Below are 11,754 nucleotides of genomic sequence, written 5' to 3'. Positions count from 1 at the left end.
GATATACAGGCACTGGGGTATAGACATCCACTGGGAAAGTCAAAAGGGGTGTGGGAGAAAATATGGGAGAGAGCAGATTGGAGGAGGGGATATCCTGTGGGACTGCTATTTCGGGGCGGTGGGTAGGAGAAAACTGGGGAGAAAATTTGTAACTCAAAATCTGATGGAAATGAATGATGTAAATCAGAAGTTAATAAAAGCATTTGGAAAAAGAAAAAAGAAAATTAGATTGAAGCAAATGGAAGCTAATGACTTTATGAGAAATCAAGATACTATAAAATAGATCCAAACAAATGAAAAAATAGAAGGCAATGTGAACTATATCATTGGAAAAACCACCAATCTGAAAAATAGTTCTGGAAGAGATCATTTAAAAATTCTTAGACTACGTGAAAGCCATGATCAAAAAATGAGCCTAAATACCATCTTTCCAGAAATTCTCAAGCAAAATTTCCCTGATATTCTAGAACTAGAGGGCAAAATGGAAATCAAAAGAATTCACTGATTGCCTCTTGAAAAAAAAATCCCAATAAAGAAAACCCCTAAGAATATTATAGCCAAATTTCAAAGTTCCCAGGTCAAGGAGAAAATACTGCAATCAGTCAGGAAGAAACAATTTGAGTATTGTGAAAACACTATCAGGATAACAAAAGACCTAGCAGCTTCTACATTGAGGGATCATAGGGCTTGGAATATGATATTCCAGAGGTCAAAGGAGCTAGGAATAAAACCAAGAATCACATACCCAGCAAAACTTAATATAATGCTACAGGGGAAAATATGGTTATTCAATGAAATAGAGGCTTTTCAAGCATTCTTGATGATAAAACCAGAGCTGAACAGAAAATTTTACTTTCAAATACAAGAAGCATGAGAAGGTAAACAGGAAAATGAAATCATAAGGAACTTATTAAAGTTGAACTATTTACATTCAAACATGGAAAAACTGTAATTGTAACTCTAGGCTTTTCTCAGTATGAGGATAGTTGAAGGGAAAATATATGTATGTATAGGAAGGTGTATGTGTGTATAAATGCGTGAGTGAGGACACACATATGTTCGTGTATACATAGACAGAGAGCACAGGATGAGTTGAATATGAAGGCAGGACATCTAAGAGGTGAGAGAAGAATTACTTGGAAGAAGGAGAAAGGGAGAGAGAGATTAGGGTAAATTATCTCATAAAAGAGGCAAGAGAAAACTGTTTCAATGGAGGGGAAGAGCAGGAAGGTGAAAGGGAATGGGAAAATCTGATTCTCATTGAATTTGGCTTAAGGGGGGGAATAACATACACATTCAACTGGGTATCTTACCCTACAGGAAAACAGGGGGGTAGAGGATAAGAGGGGGGATGATAGAAGGGAGGGCAGATTGGGGGAGAGGGTGGTTAGAAGCAAATATTTTTTGAAAAGGGATAGGGTCAAAGGAGAAAATAGAATAAGTGGGAGGTGGGATAGGATGGAGGGAAATATAGTTAGTCTTTCACAATATAACTACTATGGAAATGATTTGGGTAAGTACACATGTACAATCTATACTAAATTGCTTATCTTCCCAGTGGGGGTGGGTAAGGAAGGAAGAAGGGAAAAAATCTGGAAGTCAAAGGTTTTTTTAAATGTTTAAAAATATTGTTTGTTTTTTTTTTTTACATGCAACTTGGAAATAAGATATACATGCACTGGGGTATAGAAATCCATCTTGCCCTACTAGAAAGTTAGGGGGAGGGGGGGATGAGGGAGGATATAAGAGGGAACAGACTGGGGGAAGGGGTATTCAGTAGACTCACTATTTTGAGTTGGGGGGTAGGGGAAAGATGGGGAGAAAAAAATGTAACTCAAAATCTTGTGGAAATGAATGTTGAAAACTAAAAATATATTAATTAATTAAAAAAAATAAAGTTGAGCTTTGCTCCTGGGGCACAGGAGGCACTGTCCCAAGCTTCTTGCACTATGGACCAGGGTCTTGGTCACTAGTTTTCTGCACTGAGGCCTCCAGGCCCTCACAATTTGCTTACTGCACTTGAGTGGCCTAGCCTAGTCATTCCTGTCATGCTGGGTTTGCAGGGCTGGCAGTTTGCTTTTTGTGCTGGGGCTAGAGGCCTCACAGCTGACCTGCTGTGCCACTGGCCTTCTGAGCCAGGACCAAGTAACCTTCATTGCTGATTTGTGCTGTGGCTTAGAGCCTCCCACTGGATTGTCTGGAAACCATGGCTGTGCTCCCCTTTTACCCAAGTGAGACAGACCTTTTCTGGAGTCCTTCTAAATTATCTTAAGCTGGGGGAGACTAGGTGGTGCAGTGAATAGAACACTGGCCCTGGAGTCAGGAGGACTTGAGTTCAAATCTGGCCTCAGACATTTAACACACTTACTAGCCATGTGACTTAGGGCAAGTCACTTAACCCCAATTGCCCTCCAAAAAAGCAAAAAATAAAATAAATTATCTTAAGCTGGAAAACGGTTTCATTCCATCTTTTTTATGGGTTCTGTTGCACGAGAATCTGTTTAGAAGCTTGAATTTCAAGGGAAACTGGGGAGAGTGCTGGCAACTTCCTGGTTTCTCTCCATCATCTTGGTTCTGCCTCCTCTGGGTCTGTATCTTTTTTTTTTTTTTTTTGGTTCTTTAATCAACTTCGATTCTTATTCATTATGCTCTGTAATGGATATATTACTTCTGCCTTTTCACATTTGTTTGAAATATCTCTGCCCTAGTACATGGTTAATTGTTGTACAAGTTCTAGGTGGCTGAGAGAAATATACACACACACATATATATACATATACACATACACACAAACACATACACACATATACACACACATACACACATATATACACACATACACACACATATATACACACACATACACACACATATACACACACACACACATATATTCTTTTGTTATCCCATTTAGAAGATGCCATATTTTCATTTAATATTCTTGGTCTTTGCTTCTCTTTCCTAGATTGCCTTTTACTTGTGTATTTACATTCCCAGTCTATTGTTCTCTCTTTTTTTTCTTTGGTGAGGCTTTTCTTTGCAGATTCAAGTTTTTCTGTCCTGCTCAATATTTTTGCTGTGGAAGACATATATTTTGTTTTCATGGTTACTGTTTTTCTTTTAAATCTCTCAGGAATAGCATGTTATATTTCCATGTTTTTGTCCATTTCCACAGGGTTCTCTGTCTCATCAAATTTGGGTCATTTTCCTTCATTTTGAAGTATTTATTATATACCTGAACTGGCTTACTAGATCTGGAGGTTGTATTTCCTTCTGTTGTTGTTGTTTTTCCTATTGATTTATATGTTTATATTCAAGGTTTTTAGTATTTATTCTTCCTGTAGTCTTTGGTACTTTCATTCCCTACCCCTCTCCCTCTCATGTTCCTTATTGTTTGTTTCTTACTCCCTCCCCTCTGACAGTGGTTTCTGTATAGGCTGAATCTTCTCAGTCTCTTCCTATGCTAAGCTGTTCATAAATCATCAGCCTTAGGTCTCGGTCCCAACTGACTTTGGGGTGATCAGAACTGGACCTAGCCTGATGCAGTGCTTTCTCCCTCAGGCTTGGTGGAGCACTTTACAATTCTCCACATACACAGTATTCTATCATGGTAACTTGTTTCACTCCCTCTGTTCCTTAGTTTGGCCCAGCATTGGCAGTTCAGAGCCAATGGCAATTCAGAATTGTGTTGCACTGGGGCTTTCAGGTTGCAGCCTCCTGCAGGTTTTCACTACTATAGGACTGTGGACAAGCTAACTGTTAAGGTCTGAATAAACTTCCAATGTATGGAGCCAAGGTCTCTACAGCACTGGAAAGAGGGAGGAGGGGGCAGGGTATGTGGTGAGTTTTGATTTGTCTATGTCATGTCCTTGAGACTGCTAATGTGGTCTTGCTGTGGATAGTGTAGGAGGTGGGGAAAAAGAGTGAGCTAAGGTCAGTGAGTTCCTGGGTTTAGGTTTGTTGTCTTTAGTTTTATTTTTAACTTTATTTTGGATTATTGGTGTCCTAGACATGGAAACAGCTGAAGTTATTTTATTTTGGGCACTTAATTTGTGTTCTGGGGAGGTTAAGGAGGTCATGGGGATAAGAGAAAATGTCTAGTTTGCCATCTTGTTGCTCATGAGACCTGGAGCACTATCTTTTATTGTTAATTATTTGGGGTGGGAGGGAATGCAGCTAGGAGGTAAGTTTATCCAGGGCTGGCACTATGACATACTATTTTTTGTATCCTGTATAGGATCTAAAATAGTTTTCAATAAATATTTGTTGAATAAATTAATCCTAAAAGGCTTGATTACATATTACACATTAGAGATTATTTTATTATCTTGTTTATAAAAGATACTATTTATGATGCTCATTTGTTAAACCTGAATAATTGATCTTATATAGAACAATTTTCTTCATGTTCACCTTAAGTACAAACCCTAGGTCTGCTGATAGCTCCTGTTAGCTCTGAGAGAAAATGTCAAGGGAACATAAATTGTTTCATTTATTTTCCATAGAACAGACTGGTGGCAGGTAGGATTAATCTCAGAGTTATTGCTAGCCTCAGTTTCTCACCAAGTAGGCTAAACTCTTTCAAATGCTCAGGATCCTTTTATTTCTTCCTTGTAAGAGTAGAAATGAGTAGTGAGAGACAAGGAGCATAAAAGAAGGGTCAGCTAGGTGATGCAGTGAGTAAAGCACCGGCCCCAGAGTCAAGAGGACCTGGGTTCGGATCCAGCCTCAGACACTTAACACACACACACACATATACACACACACAAATAAAACCTAGCCGTGTAACCTTGGGCAAATTACTTCACCTCAATTGCCCTCCAAAAGGCAAAAAAAATAAAATAAATAAAATAAAAATAAATTAAAAAAAAAGATCATAAAAGAAAATATGGAATTGGCTGTGATGGGAAGAGGAAAGTGGGCATGAAGAAGGTATCATAGAATAGAAGATCAGGTGCTTCATTTAAAGCCAGGAAGACCTAAGTTCAATTCCAGCTTCCTAGCGGACTGATGGTGGCAGAATCCAGCAGCATTTTATTGTTATTCAGACCTAAACCCAAGTCAGAAACTTGCAGAACTCAGACAAGAGGCAGCAATCAGACTTTTCCCTGGATCAGTAAATGTTTACAGCATTGAGATCTTTCAGCCTGAGGCATGCCTGAGATCCTGGAATAATGAAAACACTTAATATCACAAGAAAGCAGCAATGGAACAGCCTAGACCTCCCCTCTAGTAGAGTGCAGAGACTGGCCCTAAAATCAAGGCTGGAGTAAGAAAGTAAACTGGAATAATGAACAAACAAAAAAAGTGCCACAATATAGAGCTATTACGCTAACTTTGCACTTCAGAATATATACAAGGAAATCCTCCAAGAAAAACATAGCCTGGGCACAAATTGAACTAGAATTCCTGGCATAGATGAAGCAAGAGTTTTAAATAAGAGTTTAAAATGTTCTTATAAATGAAATGAGAGCATTAGAGGAAAAATTGAAAAAAAAAATGAAAACTGTGTAAGAAAAAGAATTAACAGCTTGGCAAAAGAGGTAATACAAAACTTTTCTCAACCCAATAAAGTCTTTGAAAATTAGAATGGACAATATAGAAACCACTAACTTGTTAAACAACAAGAAATATTTAAACAAAGTCAAGAGACTAAAAAACAGAATACAATTTAATATATCTCATAGTAAAACCAATTGACTTAGAAAACAGGTTCAGGAGAAAAAAATTAAGAATCACTGGACTGCATGAATGCCATGATCAATAAAAGAGCCTAGACATCATGTTTCAAGAAAATTTCCCAGATATTCTACAACCACAGAGCAAGGTATTTCTGCCTTTCACTCCCATGTAATCATACAACTTTTCAAAGAAACATTTAACAAATTGGTTTTTAAAACTAACTATTCTTATAATAACTTGAAAACTGTATCTTTTTACTCTTGTTTATTTATGTAAATGATTGCCTGTGAAGTGGGCAATATATTGAAATTTCATGAAAAGCTACATTTTTCACTACTGTTTATAGATGCCCTAACATTGATCTACATCAATACAAAATCAAAATCCTCCTTTGTTGTATCATTTTCATTTAAAAAATCTGTTAATTATATTGAAATTTACTCAGTGTGGAATTTTTATCAATATGTTTGCCAGATAAAAATGCTAATATCAGTTTCAATGAAGTATCATACAAATGTAATCAAATGAGGATTTTTATATGTTTTTCTTCATTCACTTACAATGCAAAATAAAATCTTTTAGTTCCTCAATTGATCACAAAGGTCATTAGATTTATGGACAATATTGGGTCCAACTATATTACCTTCAAGTAGAACCTCTGGAAACTGTTTTGCTTATGATTTCCCACAAAATCATTTAAACCATATAAATAGATATTTAGCACCAATATTTTTTCTATCAAAATTTTTAGCTTAACAATTCTGTAAGCAATCTTTCATGATGCAAACTAATGTTTTGATGTCAGATATATGGTTTTTGAAAAAAAAGTTTTGTTTTATTAAAAATATAATTTTTTTTCTGAAAAAAAAAACATCTTTTCTTACCAAATGTGCAATGTATTCCAGAAATCTTAGTACAGTTTTAAGTGTAAATATTTATTAAACTTTAACAACTTAAAACTGTACTAAGGACACCCAGTATTCTCCATGTATACTTTCATGACATTTCAATTTATTGAGTTTTGTACTACCTGAAGCTAAATTATTACTATAGAACAAACAGTCTTTCATTTTCATCACTAATGTTGTACTGGAGGATCCTTCTGGTAGATATAATGGATCATATTTTCTGGACTTTTTACTTTGTTTTTCTATATTTGCTATACATAAACTGCCTCTTCTACCTGTGCTTGTGCTAACATCAGCTGCTCCAATGAGTTTTCTCTTCAACTCAGCTAAGTATTTATACATTACTATTTCTCTTAAAATTAGTAAAGTAAAAAAAATATAGAGAGACAAATTTAAATTGAATGAAATTACAAATCATCATCTTATAACTATTTCTGATAGTTTAATTTTTTTTTCATGACAATTTCCTTACATTTTATTTCTTGGGGGTTTTCCCCAATTTTCTAGTAGTAAAGCATGGTAACATACTGCAACCTGTGGATGCTTTGTCTTTCTGACACTTGGGATTCATCCCTTTCAGCATAACATAAAACAGCCTTTTCTTTTTTGTACTTTTTTCTGTTTCCTCAATACCCATGAGAAACATCGAAAGAATGAAAATATCCTCCTCTTTCTACTGATTTTCCCTTGTATGGTCTCCTTTACTTTGTCATCACTTATTCTCTCACTCTCAATGGGTATGGGGTCTTCTTCTATAACATCTGGTACTGGGCACAGCTTGACCTTCCGTCCATAGTAGGTAGGTATTTCCTCACTGAAATTTTCCCTGTAAGTGAAGTGCTGGTACTCTTCCTTTACATAGGTAACAGGGGCTATAAACCAAATCCCTCCTTCATCACCACTATCACTAGAGGATTCTTCTTGGTTTTCTGTATACTGGCACAGAGGCACTGCCCATGTAATATGGTCACCAGCATCAGTTTGAGCTGTTACTTCATTGTTTGGGTTAATGTCAATTTCGACATTAGTGGGACTATATATAGATCACTGGTTCATTGGTCCCAAAGTCCAGACTGCACTGGCCTCTCACTTTGTCCTTCACATCTATGTGTTGATAAATCTGGAAATGGCCACAGCTGCTGATGCTCTAGCCCTGATAGTTTAATTTTTAAAAAGTTGCAGTTTGTGGAACACTCCATTTTATTGGGATGTACTTACTAAAATGAATAATATTGAGAAATGTGACAGAAATTATTGCTCCAACTAATTATCTTATAAATGACTCAAATGGTATGCTCTGGAGGTCAATGAAATTTTTGTGTCAAAGGTTAGGACCTGATCAACCTTGGAATAAAATTTTCATTTCTGGAGAGGATGATAAACTCTGAAATTTAATCAGTCACACCAAACTCAAGTCCTACCCCCTCTATCATCTAAGATGTTCACCATTTAAGCAGGGTAAGGTATCAATTCCTATACTTCATGCTGATACCATTAGGTCTACCAGTCATTAGAATTGTTTCAGCATCTACCTGTATGAAAACTTTCAGGCAAAGGGCATGTATGAAAGAGATTTGTTTTTAAATCAGCACAAATACAGGGAAGGCAAGGAATCATTTTTATTCAATGCAGCATGGATTTTAGTATTTACAATTGTTAGCTGACATGAATTGTATGCCTGGAGAAAGGAAGGTTTTCCTTTTCCCCCCCTTTTGATTAACAAACTTTATTTCTCCAAGAGAAGCTGGGAACTACTACTAAACCAAGCCCAGAAGTACCCACACTGGAGAGAACACAAGATTCCTCATCCCACGAAATAATAGCAGAGAGCTCTTCACAGCAAAACAGCCACCACCCCAAACCCTGAACCAAATCTCAGGTGGCCCCTCCTCAGACAGCAATCCCCTTTGTTCTTTGGAATAGGAAGAGAAGGAGGTAGATGGTGGGAAGGAGGGGAGAGCAAAGGGGGACTAAATGAGGAGCGGCCCAAGCTTGGGAAAAGAGGTACTACAAAACATTCTTCTCCTGCCCCAACCCCCAATCTCTGGGGTTGCCCTCTACATTCAGGGTAAGACAAGGTGGGGAGGGGTGGCTCAGTGGTCAAAGTTAGTCAAAGGTTATTTACAAGCTGAACAAAAGTGAAAGCCCAAAGCAGTTGAGTCAGCAGTGGAGTTTATGAAGCCTGCGGAAGGTACAGATCCCAACCCCCAGGAAGTGATGGTTAGATGGGGCAGGGGGCCTTCTTTATGTTCCCCCCTTCCCCATTCGATGCAGAGAGAAGCGGACTAGTCGCCGGAAGGAAGACGAGGAAGGGAAGAGGAAGGCAAGCAAGCCTTCACTGCTCTTTCTTGTCTGTGGGCCCGTCCACTGCAGCCTGGAGGTGGGCATGCTCCTCCAGCAGGCGGTCGTAGTCTTTGGCCAAGCCTTCGGACTGCTTGCGCATGGCCAGGGCCTCGTTTTCTGCTCTCTTCAGGTTTCGCTTGCTTGTGGCCAGCTCCTCCCTGAGTTTCCTGAGTTCAGTCTTCAGGGTGGTGTTCTCCACTAGCACGTCGTCCCTCGGGTCTGATTTGCCATTGCTGGCGCCAGCTTCCTTCTTCAGCTTCTCGTTTTCCTCTATGTATTGCTTGGCGGCTTTGCTGGCACCCTCAGCCTGTTTTTTGAAGGCTTCATTGGAGGCCAACAGAGTGGCCTGCTGGGAGATAAGGCTCACCAGGCGTCTGAGCGGGAAAGACAGCAACAGAGAGAAACCAGCGACGTGGAGGTTCCTCTGGGCTCGGAAGAGTTTCGTGTGCAGGTGCTGCAGGGCGCTCGGGTTACTCCGCCAGCTCACCTTCCCTGCCCCGTCTTCGTACTTAAAGATCTCCCTCCCAGCGTCGAGGAGAAGCAGCGCCTGGAGGACGAGAACCACAAAGAAGGCGTTGCCGTGGCTCACCAGCAGTTGCACCAGGCGGGACTTAAAGATCTTCTGCCATCTTTTGGGAGAAATGAGAGGAATGCAGAGCAGCAGCACGGCAACGATCTCTGCATAGAGGACGGCAGCAACCACAGCCCACTGGAGGCTCATCTTTGGTCACTAGCCGGTTTTGACCTGGTTGGTTGCTGGGTGGACGCACCCCCAGTTCCCCAGGAAACGGCCTGAGGGCCCTAGTTGCCCGGGCAACCTTCCCAGTGGCATGTGCTAGAAGCTCGCGTGCCCACCCTTCCAGGCAGGCGACACGCAGGTTGCTCTAACCCCCTGGTCCTCCAGTGCCTGACGACGCTGCTCCCGCGAGGTCCCCGGACTACTGCGGCAGCAGTGCCAGAAAGGAGAGTTTTCTAATTCAATTGTTTGGTTAATTGCCAAGCTAACCAAGTTTGTGTCTTTTTTGTTTTTGGTTAGTTTTTGGCTTGATTCGGTCTCAACATTAGGAATCTCTATTGAGTGGATCATTTCAAATTACTGTTATAATTGGAATATATTGAATAGAATTCAGTCTTTCATAGACGGGGGCCATGTAAGACCTGAGTGTCATAGACTATTGTATTGCCAGTCCTTTTAGGTCAAAGAGAAATAGGAGCAAATGCATCCATAATGAAGAAAACCAGCAAATTCATTAACTAATATCCTACTCCCATAGGAAGATTACAAATTGTAATATTTGTTAGTATTGTACTTTGATTACCGATGTGAAAGAGATTTCTGGTTAAGGTGCCTATGTGGTGGTTTACATAGGAGCCCAACAATTAAAAAAAAAGATACAACAACGAGAAACTGTGAACACTGGAAGAGTCATCCTGCCGGAGAAGCCAGGATGAGTATATGGAAACAGACTACAAACCAAATACAGGACCACACACTTGTGCCATGACTGAGGAAGGTCTAGGTAGTACAGAAAATCATCTACCACTGTGATCAAAGAAACTCCAGGGAGTGTTAGGATTTGGGCGGAGAAAATAGAAACAGCAGTGCTATGACCAGAGAAATTCCAGTGGGGAATGTAAGACTAACAGCACCTTGATTGTGGATGTCACAAGGTGGACAAAAGATCACCCAGTACTCTGATTGGGAAAGCAAAAGGGAGGTTAGAATACTACTCAGTGCCCTGATCAAGGAAACTAAAGTGGTATAAAAGACTACCTAGCACAATGATCAGAGAATATTCAAGGGAGATAGAGACTATTCAGAACAAGGAAACCTCAGACGAAGGAGAAGAAAAATCAGTACTCTGTTCGAGGAGAACAAGATATAGAATTCCAACAGGGTACACTGAAGTCTGGTGCTCTGAGGGCAGACACACCAAGATAAATAGAAGCCAAAAGCAGAAACCCAAGAAAACAAGATCAAGTTCAAAGGAACTGACAAGTCCATCCAAGAGTGTTGCTGGAAGCATAGCTTGAGTCTGATGCTAAGTCCAAAACCAAGAACTGGCCATAGAAATATGATTAAAGAGAAGACAATGAACATTATGCAGAAATGTGGTGGATCAAGAATCATCCAAGAGGAAAACTCAAAAGAAAACAATAACTCCACAACTATAAGCAGAGTTTTAGAGAAGAAAATAACTTGACCACAAATAAGATATAAGAATATCTGAAAGAAATTAAGTGATATAAAACATAATTATAACTGAAAAGAAAACTGTGAGGGAATAACTTGCAATAAAAATTAATTGATTACAAAAGAAAGTAGTTGGCTTACCCAAGAAATAAACCCTTTAAAATTAGAATGGACCAATATATGAAACATGAAAAAAAAAAGGAAAAAAACAAAGTTGGAAAAAATGGGAGAAATGTAAACTATATATATTTTTTCATGTCACAAGGGGTCTTTTTATTTTTAAAGCTTTTAAATTTATTTTAACTTACGTACAGAATAAGAAAAGAAAAAAAAACATTTCCAGGTACACAGTAGAACATAAGAGAACATTCTATATAAAGCAATAAATTTCCATTTCAAGAAAACCTATATAATAAATATTACACATTATTTTCAAAGTTGTCCATAAGTTATACACTATTAAAAACAACTGATATAGAAAACAGGTCAAGAAGACATAAGCATATATGGAATGCTAGAAAATCATTACAAAAATAAAGCTTGGATATTTTATTTCAAGAACTCTTAAATTTAAAATGCCTCCAACCTCTTAAAAAAAAGGCAAAGGGAAAATAGGGGGGAAAAGTC

General features: G+C 38.7%; 1 pseudogene; it reads right to left on the bottom strand.

Moving 5' to 3' along the window:
- Positions 1-8,925: 8,925 nt before the first annotated feature.
- Positions 8,926-9,676, bottom strand: LOC138172370 (B-cell receptor-associated protein 31 pseudogene; annotated as a pseudogene).
- Between the last annotated feature and the right edge of the window lie 2,078 nt (positions 9,677-11,754).

This window comes from Petaurus breviceps, unplaced genomic scaffold (genome assembly GCF_028583685.1).
Source record: "Petaurus breviceps papuanus isolate PSGF00001 unplaced genomic scaffold, PetGlider_PUasm1.0 128, whole genome shotgun sequence".
Taxonomy (NCBI): Eukaryota; Metazoa; Chordata; class Mammalia; order Diprotodontia; family Petauridae; genus Petaurus; species Petaurus breviceps.
Note: the sequence above shows the minus strand (reverse complement) of the source record. Positions and strands in the feature narration are given on the sequence as shown.